The following is a 6651-nucleotide window of genomic DNA, read 5'->3' on the forward strand; positions in this document are numbered from 1 at the left end:
ATGTAATGAATCGACCCATCACAGACTTGGACTCGGTTGTCATATCCGTGGGAGAGGCGTGGTCGTTAAATTTCCCAGAACGCACATTCCTATTACCTATAGCATTAACAAAACCCCGTGAAGATAATAACCGATAATTTGCATCAGAAATAGCTGCTAGACATTACTACTAGTAGGGGTCCAGCAAACTTGAGGAACAGTCGTTTGGTGACCGGCAAGAAAGGGTAAATAAAGTTTCGTCGTTCCTTATGGAGAGTACTTCGCAATTAGATGTGCGAGTGCAGAATAGATCAAGTATCTCGCACTTGATACACGATGCTGGTAGCTCCGGCTCCATGATATTTGTCCGAATTATGATGCTATGATTGCTGGTCCATCATTTGAAAAACTATATTAAACCAAGTGCCCCGCGCTCTTTTAAAAATTATGTAAGAAAATTGGAACAAACATTTACCACCAGAGAATCCTTAAAGGGACACTGAAGCACTTTTTAAAAAAAATGACTTTGGAATGTGTAATCATAGTTTGATCCTTGCTGAATACGAAAACCAATGTAAGAGTTCACAGAAGTGAACGCAAATGGCATTTCTTGGCGAAAAAAGAGCGGCTGCAGCCGCAGGGCTTTTTGAACTGCTGAGTGAAGGCGGTGACGTCAACTTCGGTATGCCGCGTCATCGGCGCCATCAGCTCTGTAAAAGCATGGCCTTCGCGATCAGTTCCACCAACGCGCGCAGACAGAAGTAGTCACGGAGGCCACGGCTCCGCCAAAACCACGGTGGTAGATTAAAACAGGTGGCCCATCGAGCGCCGCGAGCGCGTCGCCCTACTGCTCGAGTTGCTCGCGGCCGCCGCTAGGTTAGCGACGAGTTTTTGGGCCGAAAGACGCGCATTGCAAGCTCTCGCTGGGCTGTAAAAACCGGTTTCTCTAGCTAATTTTGTGGCTTTAAGCGGTTGTTTGTGCTTTTACTAGCTTGTAGTGGCTGTCTGCCAGCTTCGACCGCAAAAGTGAGAGCGCCAGGCTTTATGAAGCTTAAAATTTTTTAATCGGCGCGGGTGGTCCCGATATGACTGTCACAGGGTGCCGATTGCAAGAGACGCGCGCGTATTTTTTTTTTTTTTCGAAAGCGTGCAAAATTCTACAGGCGAGTGCATAGAGTAAAAAAAAAGCATAGCATTTGGTTTTCACGCTATGGTATGTATGTCAGAAAACAGTAGCTTGCGGTATTTCCGTGGAATTGCATTTCTCCACAACTGCAGTCGCTTTTCGTCTTTCGGCGCGGAGAGAAGACACAGCTTTCCTTTGCACGTTTTGTAGCCAGATTTGCAATTTCGAGGGAAGCATTTTCGTCCCATGGTGGCCGCCGCGTCAGCGGCACAGATCGAGCCACCGTGGTTTCAGCCGTGGTTCCAGCTTACAAAGAGAGCGGAAACACCGATGCGGTCGCGCGCGTTGGTTTGAGAGAGCGCAACAAACGCGACGCATCAAGGCGCGTTCACACTGAGACATTCGGCGGCCAGAGCGCGCGGAATCCGCTTGGGCGGCAGCGAGATCCGCCGGAAAAGCCCATTCCGCGTCGATCGGTCCTGGACCGATTTTTGCGGCAGCTGCCGCCGGATTCCTTCACCGGGAACCAATCGGAACGCGAGTCGAACATTCGAAAAATGGCGGCGCGCTTGTGATACCGCAGTCGTTGAAGCCCGCAGCAACAGCGAAGTCTTTCCTAATGATCCTGTAGCTCTCGACAACTGCCAAGTGTTGTCGCGATTAGCATCTTTGCAATACATCATCGCGATCTTGCAAAACGGGTAGCATTACCTCGGCTCGACCAAGCTTCTCGCGTCTTGCAAATCAGGACGAACCAACCACAAGTGCTTGCGTCGTTTCTTTTGTTCGGCGAATGCATGTTTATCCTCGTCAGACATCGTCAGAAAGTTGCTTTGCAGCAGGCCCAGCAGTTCGACGACCCTGCTCCTGTTTATGCGCTTCACCATAACGAAACCCGTACACAACGCCGAGCGCGTCGATGCCAGCGTTCCTTCGCGCGAAGGGACGATGACAACTAGACGCCCTAGTTTCGGCGGTGCGGTTGCTAAGCGGTGTGAACAATGTGGACTTTCGGCGGCGCGTGAATTCCGGTCGCTGTGGCCGGCGGATTCCCCAGTGTGAATGAGCCATCAGAGCGGATCTCAAGCCATGGGATCACCTCACGACCACAGTGATCTGGCCGTGATCATGACTCGAAGGCTGATTGCGACTTTGCGACGCTGGTTGCGTCACATAGGGACGCTCTTGCTCTTCGGACGCTTGCATCCACGGACGCCTCCGCATTTATCGAAGATGACCAAGCAGAAAGGAAGAGACGCGGCTGCAACGCTGGTTGCGTTGCATGCTTTCATTAGTGGCGCGTCCGTTCTAAGCGACGGCAACTCTTCAGTGTTGCTGTAGGCCTCTCTGGTGTAATAAATACACCGCGGATCTCTTTCTCAAAAGTTAAAGATGTAAATTGCAGTTTAAATGCTCGCGACGCACACTGGTCACATGCTTTCAAATGCGCCGGAGCGGAGATATCGGCCCAGAGTATACCTTCTGCCACCTTGCGGAAAAGCGGCGGCAACTCGAGCACCTCCGTGACACGCGCGGCGCATTGGCGGAGCGCCGCGTCGGGCCACCTGTTATTCTACCACCGTGGCCAAAACTACCGACGATGACGTAGTTCCAGTCACGCCCACACTTTCGGCGCGTTCGCGTGGGCGGAGCAAGATGAACTTTTCTTTCGCGTATTTAAAAGCTCCTGCTGCCACAACAGAGAAAAAAATTACGCCATCGTCGACAATAATGTTGGTCCTTGTTAACAACAAAGTTTTACCCAATTGTAAAACCACTTCAGTATCCCTTTAACGTCAGAACAAATGATTTTTTTTCGGCGAAGCGTTCAAATAATTCATGTCAGTACATAAGAGCTAGACCAGACACAACTCTGCTCACGTCATTCGGCATGCGACACTCATTCGCATCCTCTTCGAACCCAATTCTTACTGGAATATAAGGCGACATGCTGCTTAGGTCAGTTGCGAATAGATATTGTCACGGAAAGGTTTCGCATGATTTGATCGTGCTGCATATTCTATCAGAAGTAACACTTTTCCACGCGCCTAACCGGAAAAATTCCATGAGTTTTCTCGTGCAGAATCAGTCGTTCTTGTCAAAACGTGCCTGGTATGTCGGGTTGGATTGTGCTAAATGAGTATGCCAGGCTCTGCGTCTTTCAGCTTACCCATGTTGTGCATCCAGGTAGGCTTCATTGACACGAGGGTGAAGCGAACGATTGTAATATTGCGCAGCCGTGTTTACTGGTCGACTATTGCACTCGAAGCCGCACGCTTCAATTTGAAGCTTGGCTTGCTGACTAGCGCTTGCTGATCCGAACTAGCGCTTACTGATGCAAGCGCTAGTTCAGTTTGATGCGGGACATGTCGTCCTCGCAGGAAATTTGGTCAACACCTTCGGCTACTTGAAGAGGTACTACAAGCAATCTAGTCATCAGGTATAACCCTCAAGCCTGAAAAGTGCCTCTTCACGTAAGAAGAACTCCTGTTCCTTGGCCATGCTCTCAGTAAATCGGGTGTTTATCGTGATCCACAATAGATGGCGGCCATCAACCTACCGCAGCCTACCAACAAGAAGGCAGTGCGCAGATTCCTTGGTCTTTACGCTTATTACAGGCAGTTTATCATGGGTTTTTCGAGCATCGTTGAGTCACTGAATTATCTCTCCCAGTCGGACATCGATTCTATGTGGGAAACGCCTGAGGTCAAAGCTTTCCAAAAAATCATGCCATCTCCCGCTAAAGGGGACCATGAGGCGATGCGATGGCGGAGCACTTGCACGATCGCGTTCCGTTGGCTTTGGTTGGGCATGCTACCGACCTCGCTTCGTGGAACGCGAAGAGGAACACTACGCGCGTCGTGTCTTTTCTCTAGCCTAGCCGTTAATGCTCACAGGGCGAGCGGGGAACGCGGTCGACAGGCGCGCGAGAGGGGGGACAGCATAGGAGAGGACAGAGAGGGCGAGGGGACGCGCATGTGCTGATGCTCGCTAGGGTGCTGCGCAGGAGAGAATTTCGGCATATCGAGCCCGCATTTTAGAGGAGTCAAGTGACACAGGGCGAGCGGGGAACGTGGTCGACAGGTGCGTGAGAGGGGAACATTGTAGGATTATAATAATAATAATAATATGTGGGGTTTAACGTCTTAAACCACGATATGATTATGAGAGACGCCGTAGTGGAGGGCTCAGGAAATTTCGACCACCTGGGGTTCTTTAACGTGCACCTAAATCTACGTACATGGGCCCCAAATATTTTCGCCTCCATCGAAAATGCAGCTGCCGCGGCCGGGATTCGATCCCGCGACCTTCGGGTCAGCAGTCGAGCGCCATAACCAGTAGACCACCGTGGCGGGGCGAGCATCGTAGGAGAGGAGAGAGAAGGGAAGGGGACGCGCATGCACTGGTGCTCATCGCGGCCCTGCGCAGGAGAGTATTTCTGCATGTCGAGCCCGTATTTCGGAGGAGTCAACCGAAGCAAGCGCTGGACTGAACTCGCGCAGAGCTCTACCACTTGAAGGAGAGGTGACTAGAGGAGGAGAGTTGCGCATGCGCCGCGAGAGCAGAAGTGAGAACGCTGGAGAAGCGCAAGTAGGTGCTGGTAGAGAAGTGCAGAGAGTAACGCGCAGCTGTTGGAGAGAGGGAAGGAGGAGAGTTGCGCACGCGTAGTGTGAGTGCGGACTACCAGGCCGACGCCGAGGGACATACCCCGAAGAAGAGATGCTTCGCATCTAAAAATCACCCCATATCCGTCAAGTGAACGATGATTGAGGAGCTGGCTCGGAGATAATCGGGTAAACCGTGAATGCTCCGTGCAATTCCTCTACTGTCATATAAAGACGTCATACGTTGTTATAGTAGCGATGGTAGCCCGGTTGTTGTCGAACCACGAGAGGTCGCAGACATTGCAGCTTTCAACGAGCGTGTGCTCGAAAATATCGCGCTTGAAGCGCGCGTCAGCGCCACCAACCTCAGGTAGCGATCCCTTGCGGCCCTTCGCCGCTGCATCCCGCGCCCGTATCTCTTCGAGGTTCACTTGCCGCCGCTTCCGCGGGCTCGTGTCTCGGGGTCCGCATGACGCTGACGTCTCTGCGGCCTCGTGAGCTCTCACCGCAGGGTCTTGGCGGCGATCCCACGCTACTGCTGCCTTGCGAGCCCTCCGCTCCGCCGCCTTGTCTTCTTCGATTATGTTATTGGTATGAAGCGCACTACCGGAGTGGAGGGAGCGCCGCATGCTACAGTTGGCTATGCTACATGTGGTTTTGCCTGTGTTGTTATTGTCATTAATGCGCTCGAAGAACAAGAGGAAGAAGACTTCTCTTTCGCGTGAGATGTGCCTGTAGCGGCCGCCTCTAGAACTAAGGTTATGCTTAGGGCGCGGGACTGTGCCCAAGCTTAAGATCCTGGCGAGCCAGCTCCTAAAACTGAAATAACACTGTTGCCACCCGCCCTGGCCCACTTGAACCAAAATGCCGAAACCGAAATTCGCACCGGTGCAAACAGTATAGGTTTCGGCGCCCTGCTTTTACAAAGAGGTGCCGTCTGAAAAGGGTAATTGCCTATGCCAGCCGATCACTATCAAAGCAGCAGTCAGCTTTTCAACGAGCGAAAAGGAATGCCTTGCCATCATTGAGGTCATGTCAACGTTTCGATCTAACCAGTACGGTAGACAATTTAAATTGGTGAGTGAACATAACCCCTTTTGTTAGCTGACAAACCCAAGGGACTTCTGCCGTGCGTCTGCCGTGACCGCTAGGTCTCAGACTGCGAACATTTGATATCATCTGGTCGCACGAAAATTTGATATCATATGGTTCGCACGAAAAGGCACTGAGACCGACTGCTTGTCACGGTACCTCGTCAACCCGCTGCCGAACCTTCCTTCCCCGATGTCGAACCTTCCTCGGTACTCTGAGCTCATATGACTTCGTAGAGCAGCAGCGGGCCGATTTTGAATTGAGAGACGGGGTTGGCTATTTGGAGGGTAAGAACGCTGTTGTCCCTAAGGTATTTAGGCAAGGATTAGCGTCATTTTGCTTGAAAAACGACGTCCTCCTATAGGAAAACTTTTCGCCGGACCGAGCCAACCATTTTGTTGTACTTTCGGCATGTAGTAAGAGTCTATATGTGTGGTAAGAGACTATGGCCCACAAGAGGGTACGCCGAACCAGAGACGACGACGACGGTGTGCGCGAGCGAGACGCTCGCGAAGCTCGAGAGCGGCAGAACGTCGCCGGGCTGAAGGAACGCGGCCAGGCAGCCAGAGCGCCGGTCGTTGGGCCGAGAGAAAAAGGGACCGAGCTGGTGCGACCAGGCCAGCCGGGACGAGCTTGGTGTGTCCTGGGAACGAGCAAGCGTGCGGGCCAGGAGCTAGGATCGTGGCCTCGGTGCCACGTACAGACGGTTCCGGCACAACCCGAGCGACCCCGTTCCGGAGCCGAGATCGTGGCTTCGGCGCCACATCCAAGCGGTTCCGGCAAACCCGAGCGACCCCGTTCCGGAGCCGAGATCGTGGCTTCGGCGCCACGTCCAAGCGGTTCCGGCGC

Source organism: Rhipicephalus sanguineus, chromosome 7, assembly GCF_013339695.2.
Source record: "Rhipicephalus sanguineus isolate Rsan-2018 chromosome 7, BIME_Rsan_1.4, whole genome shotgun sequence".
NCBI lineage: Eukaryota > Metazoa > Arthropoda > Arachnida > Ixodida > Ixodidae > Rhipicephalus > Rhipicephalus sanguineus.